The following is a 12,843-nucleotide window of genomic DNA, read 5'->3' on the forward strand; positions in this document are numbered from 1 at the left end:
TTTAAACAATTTTCTACTAACCTTCTCATCTAATTTGGTATTCAGATATGGTTAGCACTATTATCTCAATTAATACAGTGTCACATTCTAAATGCATTCTGCGTATATATCAAATGACAAAATGTTTTACAGCTATACCAACCAAGGCCATGTCATGGCATGCTCTTCCAAGTTCTGCAGACTTTAGTTGACTGTAAATGATTGAATCAATAAAAAGAGGACAATGCAGGCTCAATCTTCTACAGGACTGTGCTTTATTTTAGTCTAAGCAGAATATAATGAACTAGAGAACTACAGTTCAGGAGCACTATGGGAGAAACCACCCCGAATTAGAGAAAAACAGACCCGTGTCAACACTAAGTCAATTTACAGTTCTGTTTTGAGAAAAAAAAGATAATCAACTGACTTCGTTCAAGTAAAAATGAGAAAGATATACAATTATATCACTCAACTAAAATATTATAAATAAATGAACTAATAAGTGCCTAAAATTAATTATGATAAATTACATAAAATTACATGTTTTATTTGTCTGACAGAAGTAAAATCAAGTGGATGAAATGTGAGAGCGAAGCTGGGAATGTAATGTCTCTTGAAGCAAAGTACAGTGGATGATTTTCGCTTTCCTTTATATCTGAATGGTTGCACAAAGGCTCTCATTTCATGTTTTGTTAGGGAAACTCTGCTCTGTTGGTTTCATGTGATAAAATTTGGTCCATGTAACCGATGGAAATGTAACTATACTGTATGATCCCGTCCTTATTGGTGTCAGAAGTGGGATTGAGGCAAAACTGACACAAGGCAATCTTTACAACTGACAGTTGCATTTCAATTAAACAGAATCTCATCTCTGCAAGGAAAAACCAGAGCATGTTTATGAAAAATGGAAAAGAACTAACATTGGCATCCCCAGAATACAATGTATGTGGTACGTTTTTGAAGGTAGTACCGTCAGAGAGAATGAATGTGTTTTAAGGCAGACTTCCCTCTTTTGATCAGTTTGGTGTCAACGCCACGGGTTGACCTGACTTGACCAAAACAGTGTAGTGGAACTTTCAATCTGTTATTGGCACATTTTCTTCAGTGGTGTTGGAGTCAACCACAGTTATTATATACACGATAGTCCAGTCATGTTGAAATAGCTCTTCAGAAATGATCTCTGAGAGAAAATTCCCGCATGCAGAGAAGATGAAAATAAAAGAGTTGTCTCTGATTCTTTTTCAAGAATAAAAATGAATTCTAAGATGAAGGAAATAATCAAACAAAGGAGAAATGTATGGCTTAAAGACAATGGTCATGTTAAATGACAGCTTATTTTTCAAAACAAATCTGACAACAAATATTCTGAGGTTTTCCAAAAGAACAGAAGGGCTACAATGAAATCCTTTTGAACATGCAATTACATACAGCCGATGCGTCCTCTCAAAATTGTGTTGTGCAATGGTTTCATCTTTATGAATCCACATGACCATTTATCATCCTTTACGGTCCAGTATCTTAATTCCTGTACTGAATGTAAGAGCTTTCTGTCAACAACATATCTTTAAACTTGCCCATTTACATGTAAATCCATATGGGGATTGTGTAGCAAAATGCCCCTTCAACATGTATCTTCAAAGCATCTCAGAATAAACCTTGAGACAGTGGGTCCATCCCAGCTTCAGCAGATAACAAAACAGAAAACATAAGAGAATGGAAAAAAAAGAAACATTTACCAACATGAATATAAAATCCATTTTAACATCAGCGCTTCAATATACAAGAAATAAAAATTGTTTTTCTCTACTGTTTTTGATAAATTATTTCATAGTTTCCTTCTCGTAGTCAGTGAAATATATTAACTATTTCTTTTTTTTCCCAACATGATTTATGTACGGTCGTCTATAAAGAAGCCTTAACAGAATTAAAAAATAAGCTATGTAATATGTACAGGAGTACCGCAGGCAGCTGTGTACTCGGGCCGTGGGGAGAGCAGAGGCAGGGGCAGGCCACAGAGGCAGGGAGATCTGCAGGGTGGTCATTCATTCTAGTATCAGTGCATCCGGCTCACCTGGCCCAATCCTCTCTCTTTCTCATCATACACCTGTTTTCTGTGTTTGGATCATATGGAAATATGTTTGCAGCTCTAATCTGGCAAACCCTCACCCCCTTCTGCCCATAACCGTGGAGCTGTGGAGTATAGCGGTGACTGGCGGGCGCCGCCCAGCCCCGGTGGCAAGCTAGCTAGCGACTAGCGAACTAACGGCTGCTGTCACTATCACCTGCTCCTCTGTACGGCACGCAGCAGACTGAGGGGTGGGCCTACTCGTCACGTATTTGAGGTCACATCTATCCGTCTAATCAGCTCCAATTGGACTAATCCAATTAGCTAGTGCACAAGCAATCTTTCAACTGTCAGAAATATCATGATGTGTCAGTGTAAACCTAATTAATGGATTGCTCCAGGCTGGAATTGAAGCCCTACTAAATCATCTAGAATCAGATCTCAGCTATCCTCTCCCTGTTATGTTGGGTGGTGTTCAGCTGAGGGTATAGTGCATATTCATTCATGTTTACTCAGTAACCAAAAAGGCCAAAGTGTTAAAAAGTCCCACCCTCTCCAAAGATTCCCTGCACTGCTGTGGATACGTTTTATAGTGACATCAATGTCCCACACAGCCAGGTGACTACTATAGACAGACCTCTCTACTGTACAGTTCTTACTTCCTGACTCATTTGTTTCTGTGTTCTATTATTTACATGAAGGAATAAAAAATTCTGTCTCCATTTTTTTATTTGAATCTCCAGCTTTGTTGTCAAACATGATCCCACACGTTTCTGTGATTGACTGCTCTTTATGTTGTTTATGATAGGATCAAAGTCTTCCTTTTAGTGTCTTTTAAAATTGCATGATGACCTGATGGATCCAAGGCATTAATGTTTCAATGACAGACAGCACTCCCCCTGACTGACTGACAGTGTGATCCTGTCTCTGGCTACTCCAGCTGCCGTGGCAGAGGTCCAACATGCTCCCCCAGCTCCCACCATACTCTCAGCGCCTCTGGGTGAATACGCAGCTCTTATTCCTCCCCAGCCTGACAAGGAAGGCAGGGCCCATGGGGAAGGCAAGGCTCTAAAAGTTTCCACTAATCATGACATCATAGCGCCTGATGCCCTGAGTATTGAGGTGACTTTGTGGAGTTTCAGTTTAGCATCCAGCCCCCCCCCAAACCCACTTCACTTTCCCTCTCAGCTAAAATCCCATTTCCACAGCGAAAACCCCTTTTTGCGTTAGCTAAGCGAGATGACGGAAAAGCTCTCCTTTTCTCCCAAAGCAGCTATTAAATGAGAGCCATTAATTTCTCCCTCCTGTCCAACAAGTTCCTTTAATTATCTCTCCACTTTCAGTCAATTACATTTCACTTCCTTTCCTTGACAATCACTGCTATTTTAGGGTGAGTGTTCTCTACACCCAGGGGCTGGGGTCTGCTAGACATGCTAGGCAGACCTCTCTTCGCCCACTAGGATTGGTTATTCAACCCATCCGCCAGCTTCAGAGCTCAGGTGATTGGTTATCTAGCCTCTTAGTCTCTTAGTCAACCTCTTCGGCTCTTAGGATTGGTTATCCTGCGCCTCTGTCAGCCTCGGAGCTCTGAGGTTTCTAACACCTCATGAGGACAGACTTTATGGAATGCAAACTAGGAAGGCATTATAACTAGAGCCAGTAGAGGAGGTAGAATAACCAGAGGTTAAGAAATGTGAATAACTGCCTCACAGGTGCTAATGTTACATGAGAAGGTCAGGCATTACAGTGACCGTTGACATGACCATAAAGATGTTTTTGTTATATTATATTTTACATACTGTACCAGTCACAAGTTTGGACACACCTACTCATTCAAGGGTTTTCCTTTATTTAGACTATTTTCTACATTGTAGAATAGTAGTGAAGACAAACTATGAAATAACACATATGGAATCATGGTGTAACCAAAAAAGTGTTAAACAAATCAAATAGATTTTATATTTGAGATTCTTCAAAGTAGCCACCCGTTGCCTTGATGACAGCTTTGCACATGCTTTGCATTCTATCAACCAGCTTCATGAGGTTGTCACCTGGAATGCATTTCAATTAACAGGTGTGCCTTGTTAAAAGTGAATTTGTGGAATTTCATTCCTTCTTAATGCGTTTGAGCCAATCAGTTGTGTTGTGACAAGGTAGGGGTGGTATACAGAAGATAGCCCTATTTGGTAAAAGACCAAGTCCATATTATGGCAAGAACAGCTCAAATAAGCAAAGAGAAATGATTCCATCATTACTTTAAGACATGAAGGTCAGTCACTACGGAAAATTTCAAGTGCGATCAAGTGCTATGATGAAACTGGCTCTCACGAGGACCGCCACAGGAAAGGAAGACCCAGAGTTACCTCTGCTGCAGAGGATAAGTTCATTAGAGTTACCAGCCTCAGAAATTGCAGCCCAAATAAATGCTTCATAGAGTTCAAGTAACAGACACATCTCAACATCAACTGTTCAGAGGAGACAGCTTGAATCAGGCCTTCATGGTCGAATTGCTGCCAAGAACTTTGGACACCAACAAGAAGAAGAGACTTGCTTGGGCCAAGAAACACAAGAAATCGACATTAGACCGAATTTGTCTTTTGGTCTGAAAAGTCAAAATGTTTGATTTTTGATTCAAACTGCAATGTCTTTGTGAGACGCAGAGTAGGTAAATGTATGATCTCCACATGTTTAGTTCCCACCGTGAAGCATGGAGGAGGAGGTGTGATGGTGTGGGGGTGCTTTGCTGGTGACACTGTCTGTGATTTATTTAGAATACAAGGCACACTTAACCAGCATGTCTACCACAGCATTCTGCAGCGATACACCATCCCATCTTGTTTGCGCTTAGTGGGACTATCATTTATTTTTCAACAGGACAATGACCCGACACCCCTCCAGGCTATGTAAGGGCTATTTGACCAAGAAGGGGAGTGATGGAATGCTGCATCAGATGACCTGGCTTCCACAATCAACCGACCTCAACCTAATTGAAATGGTTTGGGATGAGTTAGACTGCAGAGTGAAGGAAAAGCAGCCAACAAGTGCTCAGAATATGTGGGAACTCCTTCAAGACTGTTGTAAAAGCATTCCAGGTGAAGCTGGTTGAGAGAATCCCAAGCGTGTGCAAAGCTGTCATCAAGGCAAAGGGTGGCTATTTGAAGAATCTCAAATGTAAAATATATTTTTGATTTGTTTTACACTTTTTTGGTTCCTACATTATTCCATATGTGTTATTTCATAGTTGTGATATCTTCACTATCTACAATGTAGAAAATAGTCAAAATAAAGAAAGGTGTGTCCGAACTTTTGACTGGTACTGTATTTCCAAACAGATTCCTAAAGTGAGTAGAACTAACAATAGCAATAACCTATCATGTCAATCTAAATATTCTCATTTTAACATGAGTGGGTGGCTTTCAGTCCTGCGTAAGGCGAGTCACTCCTAAGTTAACATTGTTGACTAAAGGCCAGACAGGGCCAGAGATGGGCTGAGCTGGCAGACTTCTGGAGAAGGAAGAGACTGGCTTCACTACAGCTATTTCTGTTTTCACTGCATGTCACACTAATAACCTTCCTCCCCTGTGTGGACGAGCAATAAGAGGACCCTCGTTCTAACAGCTCCCTGATTTAACATTGTCTAATCTAGCCTTCCCAAGCACGTTTCTGCAGCTCCCTGGTGCAGCAGAAAGGCTATACGAGCGTAGCACGTTAGCCAAGCAGGGAATATAAGACTGGGCAGGGGATTGGACCTAGGCTGAACCTAACCTTGCTCTAAGTTGACTGTAGGGGTGTGCAGCATATATCTGGTGTAGGAGCCATCAGAGGGCTCGTGGTGAGGCTAACGGGACTAGTCTGGCACGAGGTGCTTTTGAAGCGGCAGAGACAAGCATAGGAGATTTCATCGCTCACGGAACATTAGGTTTCCTATTGATTAATTCAGCATTACATAAATAATGAGCACAAAAGGGCTGCTGTGAAGAACATGCATTCATATTGACCTACTTCACATGAATTCTTGTGGCTTCCTAGTTCCTACATGTTCTGCTGACTTCATAACAACTGAAGGTTGAGTGTTTTTACTGTGTTTGAAGGGAAGCTGAGACAACCCACGACCAAAGCTGCCACTGTTTTTTCACTGGGCATAATTTTGATTCAAAAGAACTACTGTGCTTCACCAATACTGTTCTTCCAGTTCTGAACAGTATTCGCTGCTTTGCAGGTGTCCTGACTGTAATACTGCCGTGAAAAAGACAACATTTTTAGAGCAGGTTGTTTTGTGGAAAATGGCGGCCTCTGAGGAGATTGTTGAGACACAATTATGTGCTGAAAGTTGATGTACAATAACATGGGCCACCCGGCAGGCAGCTGCAACGGCGGAACTGAGGGGTTTTCTACGGACTAGTTGGTTGTCTGCTACCCATTTCAACCTGCTATTGTTCAGTAGCTTTTATGCCTGGAGAAATATTTCAAACCTAGTCTCTTTTGCCTTATTTTCAACATAATCTATACCCACGCCAATCAAATATCCAACATTAATACCCAGAGTAGCTATGATATGGAGGGTTTTATCCATCTTCCTGGATCCCATCTCCATCATAAATAGGGCTGCGGTGATATCGGTGCCAGGTCAGCTGTCGGCATCCTTGCCAGGGAGCCGCTACAAACATAATTCTCTCTAATCTACCTTCTGTCATCACAGAGCATTCAAGGGACCATCCCCACTGTAATTTGGTCCAGGTGATTATGCAGATGACTTTTCACTTGGTTGGTGTTAATGTATAGAGCCTCACTATTACAACGTGATTAGAGGGAAAGGTGAAATAGCATGTCTAATACGGAGGAAGAGATAATTGAAGGCTACTGAAGCCAAACACTGAACTGCAAGTTGGTTTGAAACATTGTTCCAGGGGAACAGCTGAACAGCATAGCCTGGTAAAACCAGACTAAACCCACCATTGTTGAGTGCAGAGTTCAGTCTGGTTGAACCAGGCTATGAACAGCTAGGTTGGGGTTCTGGAAGGCATGATGGAACAGAACAGTGTCTATTTATAGCAGAGGAACACAAACCCAAAGTCAGACGCTAACATTCATTACAGTAGTGTGGTATGGTGAAATCAAGGATACAAATCAGGACAAATCCAAGACTTCTTCGCTCACAGAAAGAGTGGCATGGTATTGTCTTTAAGCAGCTGGGAGAAAGACAATGAAAGTCATTGTACTGCAGATGTGTCTTGTGTGATGCAGGCAGGCAGGGCTTTCAGTCAGTGACTTGGAATGCGTCCGCTCTGCTTTGGAGAGCAAGTCCCAGAGGTAAACAGAGACAGGCTGGACAGAAGGCAGCAGGTACCTAATACATGCCAAGTGATTCCTTATCAACCCTTCAATCCCTTTCCCAAAGAGCTAGGCAGCACAGATACATGGTGTTTGGCAAGGTGGTGGTGGTGCTGGGGGGGGGGTTGTTGCTTTTGATTGCATGGATTTGGTCCCCCGGGGGATAATTCCAAGGAGCATCACTTTGAAGGATAAAGAAAGACAAGGTTGGACATGCTGGCGTGGAGTAGGGCTCAGAGATCAGGGTTTGGCTGTTGACTTCTCCCACTCTCCTCTCGCCTTCTCTTCCCTGTCCAGCTCTGCCTCCCCCTCCATATGCCTTCAGTCAGCTCTCAGGGAGTTGTGAGGGAGGGAGGGAGGGAGGGGGAGAGCTGGTGTTCTACTGAGAGAACTTGAGGAAGTGTGGACAGTGAATGACTTGTCATCTTATCCTTCCTCGAGACTCAACGCAAACATATTGATCTGGTTTTCATATAGCGGGGCCAGCTGCATCCACCACAAAATAAAGGGCTCATAGACACTAACTCAAAGCCTGACAAGTTAAGAGTTCAGAGCTGTGTTCTGCTAGGCATGGATTGGCAGGGAGGAGCTGAATGATGGCGGTTGTATGGCTGTAATTCAGACTGTGTTAGGTTGAGACGGATAGGTAGGTTTTTCCACAGGCTCATTATATAACATTTGAAAAAAAGCAGGTCAGGGAGGGAACATGTTAACAGTGGCATGTACATTATATACGACACAGCTAAATGAGCTCTAAAAGCTTCCACTGTTTTGCCATCCATAAATCTTGTGTGTCTTTCAGAGCAAGTTCTGCTTGTATCTGTTCTGCAGCCGGGGAGATGAGGCGATGTTTCTCAATCTCACAAGAGCTTTAGAACGGCTTCAGAGAACATAAATATCCCTGGCCTCTCTCTCTCTTTCTCCCTCTTGCCTATAACGTGGTTATTTTTAATGGGTCTATTTTTTTTATTTTACTCAAACACCATGAGAGCCAATTCATTGTTATACTGTTGAGTCCACTCTTTTGGCAGTTTCAGTAGCTATCAACTCAATCATTTTCTTCTCTGCTTGCCTTCATTTTTGTCCATTAAGTCCATCTCGTTTTCAGAAGCTTCTCCTTATGCATTTCTTTAATACGTTTTACAATAGCACACTCCCTGTCGTAATAAAAAAGCTCAACAGAAAAGAACACACCATGTCCGATTTGCTTGGTTTTTACAGTGGATTGTCGCTTGAACACAAAGGCTTGTGGGAAATAAGCCTCTCATATGTGCACCCTGTCCAGCACAGACACTAGGAAGGTCCATCTGTCTTTTCTCTTCTCCTTCCCACTCTTCTCAAAAACAGTTCCTTTATAGCTGTCAGATAGTGCTGTGAGTGAGTTGTACACCATGAAGAGGGACATATCCAGCGGCCTGACCGTAACATCCAAGAGAGAGACCCCAATGCCCCAAAGCCCACTGGGACGGGACAGACAAAATTAAGATTTTTTTCTTTTTCATCCCTCCCCTTACTTTACAAGTTCAAGTATTTTTTTCTTTTAAAGAAAACAACAGCAAAAAAGAGCAAATCTACTTTTCTAGTATTCTACATTTTCTAATCTACTAACTGGTGGCAAAACAGCAACCAGAACATAATAATCAGCCCCTTTACTACGTTTCCTTGTCTTTTTTTCAATGTATACATTATTTCCTTTATCTTTTTATTCTTACTTAGGCCACTGGATATTGATTTAATTATTTATTTTGACTACTATTAAATTGTAATACTTGCAGCTACAAGGTAAGAGTTTTTTAAATATATATATATATATATATATGTATATATTTATATTCTTTTAAAAAGCGTTAAGTCCTTTGGTCCCTATTTCCTAAGGAATGATGCATGTAAATTCTCCTGGATTCTCCATTTCTCTTCTTCTTTACTCAGAGCTCGCCCTGTCACAGAGCACATCACCTGTGTAGGCACGGAAACCATAATGGCAGCAGGCTGGTGTGTGTATATGTCTGTGTGTATGTGTTTGAGTTGGCATATGCACATACATGTATGTACACTGTAGGATGTCTGAGAGAATATTTGTGTGTGTGTGTGTGTTGGTCTGTATATATGCATGTGTGTTTGGTAAGCTGTGTGTTTGGTAAGAGTGTGTTCATGTCTATATATACCGGTGTCAGTATGCATGCTTTGAGCATAATGTGTCTATAAAGGTTTTCCATCTTGTCTAAAAAACAGCAGCAAAAAGTTGGTCTCTGCAAAAAATCCTCTTCCACAGACGCCAAAGCAAAACAGGGAAAAAAAGAGGCATTTGCTAAAAGAAACAAACAAGAATCTCCAGGTTCTTTCTCCTCGTCAGTCACCCAATCTTCTCCAGCTATTCTTCCAGCAGAATCAAGGGACCACCCTTCTTTCATGATATGTAGCAGAGCAAGAAGTCTTTGTACTTTATACTGCACTTGTGGAAATAAGGTGTTGTGGCCCTTCATCCTGTAAGAGAGAGAGAGAGAGCAGATTCAGTGAGGTGAGGGCACCGGGGTCTTGTTCAGGGTGCTGGCTCCTGCCTGGTTTAGCACACTGACAGGCACAGCTAACAGAATGGAAAACAGACAAAGGAAAAGAAGGAGGATGTCAATCAAATCTATAAAGAAGTAAGCTGGAGGTGGAGGGGTTGTGTTTTACCATATGGAACAGATGTATGCTGTGACACCACTAATCCAAAGGCGGTAGGTATTTAAAGCAACTTTACTCTCGCCGCAGAAAAAATATTTTACTAAACGTTAGCCTGTCATCTCTGTTAATTCCTCTCTTAATAGTCATTACTGTTCACTTGTGATAATAATTTTTAAAAAGCACTGGATGCACTGAAGGTCAAATAGTAGCCCATTAATAACAATATTATGATGTTAAAAGGGATTATTACAAAACTCCAGGGGGAGGGAAAGTGCATGATCATCTTTTCATGTGACATTTTTTTGTGTGTAGTGAACACATTTAAAACGAATGCTCAAAACTATTGGAAAATACACCCAGAGCTATAATGTCTTTATTGCCATAGCAGTAGATATGAAATAGATACCTTTTGTGGATTTATGTGCTTTTTGGCTCTGGTTAAATAAGCTGGAGTTAGGATGCAATCATTCTTAATGTGTACTGGCCCTGAATCCTGGTACAAAAAGACAGCCAAATCACAGCTAATCACTCTCACAGGGCCCACATGAAAAATACCTGACTTTGAGGAGCTAACATATGCCGCGCAAGTCTTTGTTCTGTTCTTTTCTCCTGAGAAACGAGCTTGTTACCATGTTTTAATAGATCAGCTATTTAACCGTGGGAGATGAGATGCTCGTAACGTATTTCATATCTGCGGAGGCAAGCAGAACCATTAGAGGTAAGCCTTTGCACTAAAATACCTGATTATAGATGTTCCAGCTTTTATACAAGAACACCAGTAATTCAAAGTAGGCATCTACCATAGAAGAAGAAAAAACAGTCCATTTAAAACGTAACAGCTTGTATTTCCAGAGGGGAGTTTTAAGTGGAAGCAACTGATGAAGACCAAACTACTGGAAAAACATATTTATATCTACATGGATAACTACCTACTTTCACACAAATGTGCACACCCTGAAGTGGCCCTCAATTAGAGATTCACGAGAGAGACACAGCCACAGGGGAGACAGGCGAACCCAGAGAGACCTGAGTTACAGAGGAGACAGGCGAACCCAGAGAGACCTGATCCACAGGGGAGACAGGCGAACCCAGAGAGACCTGAGTTACAGAGGAGACAGGCGAACCCAGAAAGACCTGATCCACAGGGGAGACAGGCGAACCCAGAGAGACCTGATCCACAGGAGAGACAGGCGAACCCAGAGAGACCTAATCCACAGGGGAGACAGGCGAACCCAGAGAGACCTGATCCACAGGAGAGACAGGCGAACCCAGAGAGACCTGATCCACAGGGGAGACAGGCGAACCCAGAGAGACCTGATCCACAGGGGAGACAGGCGAACCCAGAGAGACCTGATCCACAGGGGAGACAGGCGAACCCAGAGAGACCTGATCCACAGGGGAGACAGGCGAACCCAGAGAGACCTGATCCACAGGGGAGACAGGCGGACCCAGAGACACAGTGCCGAGCTGGCTGGTTGTCCTGACCGACTGCACTTAGTTAAGTCAGAGATCTGTATATAATGACAAGATGCTCATGTCTCTGCCCTAACAATGGGAGTTGTCCCAAAGGCAGGAAGGCAGGTGACAAGCTTCGGTCCAAAATAAGCCCGTAAAAACGCATGGGGCTTATTTTGACAGATTTTGGAGAGAGTAAAACTATTTGTAAATGATTCATCGTGAGAAAATAGTAATTCATACATGGAATGCACCAGTAATCTATTCAGTGGTAAAAGAGTTACAAACACATTGAGTTAATTGTTGGGCATGATAATAGTGAAAAGACCAGACTAAAACAACACAAGCAGAGGATGCACCATTCATGGTATTAGTTTATTTGATTTATTTTGATGGTGTTAGTGTTTGTGTGTGAATATGGGTGGAGTCAGGCTGGGGTGTGTGGGGCCACACCACAGCCTGCAGCTCTGCAATCACAATGTGATTGGTTAGCCCCCTCATAAATAAATACATGGGAAGTTATTCTCATGTTAGGCAAACAAAACAATCACACCAAGTACTCCAAGTGCAGATGAAATGCTTCTCTACAGTTTGTGGATGGATAGATGGATGGAGGAGATTTAATTGGCTGCACAAACACAGGGTCATCTTGTCTCTCACTCAACTAAAGAGCTGGGGATTGACTTTAAAAAAGGTTATTTTAGCAGAGAATCTGTCTTGTGACAACAAAAGTTGGCATCAGCTCTCTTGCGTGAAGAAACATTGGTACAAATTATAAATAATTGCAAAAACACTGTTGGTATACACAGTGCTTTCAGTAAGTATTCATACCCCTTGACTTATTCCATATTTTGTTGTGTTAGTCTGAATTCAACAGTTATTGAATATGTTTTTTTCACTTTGTCATTATGGGTTATTGTGTGTAGAGGGGTGCATCTACACACAATAAATCTACACACAATAACCCATAATGACAAAGTGAAGACATGTTTTTAGAAATGTTTGCAAATTTATTGAAATACATAAATATCTCATTTACAAACAGTAGGTATTCACAACCCTGAATCAATACACATTAGAATCACCGTTGGTAGTGATTACAGCTGTGAGTCTTTCTGTGTAAATCTCTTTGAGCTTTGCACACCTGGATTGTACAATATTTGCACATAATTATTTTTTAAATTCTTCAAGCTCTGTCAAGTTGGTTGTTAATCATTGCTAGACAGCCATTTTCAAGTAATTCGATAGATTTTAAAGCTGATGTAAGTCAAAATTGTAACTAGTCCATTTGAAGTAGTCCACAACTCCAGTGTATATTTGGCCTTGTGTTTTAAGTTATTGACCTG

At 41.7% G+C, this 12,843-nt stretch overlaps 1 protein-coding gene across 28 annotated transcripts in view; it reads right to left on the reverse strand.

The window, feature by feature from the left end:
* Window positions 1-231: 231 nt before the first annotated feature.
* Window positions 232-12,843, reverse strand: part of LOC129852718 (CUGBP Elav-like family member 4) — a 189,368-nt gene continuing 176,756 nt past the window's right edge. For all 28 annotated transcript variants that reach the window (XR_008759039.1, XM_055918371.1, XM_055918365.1 and 25 more), the window contains one exon: window positions 232-9,859. The gene's annotated coding sequence lies outside the window, so the exon portion shown is untranslated. The remainder of the gene's footprint in view (window positions 9,860-12,843) is intronic.

The sequence above is a fragment of the Salvelinus fontinalis genome, chromosome 4, assembly GCF_029448725.1.
Source record: "Salvelinus fontinalis isolate EN_2023a chromosome 4, ASM2944872v1, whole genome shotgun sequence".
Classification (NCBI taxonomy): domain Eukaryota; kingdom Metazoa; phylum Chordata; class Actinopteri; order Salmoniformes; family Salmonidae; genus Salvelinus; species Salvelinus fontinalis.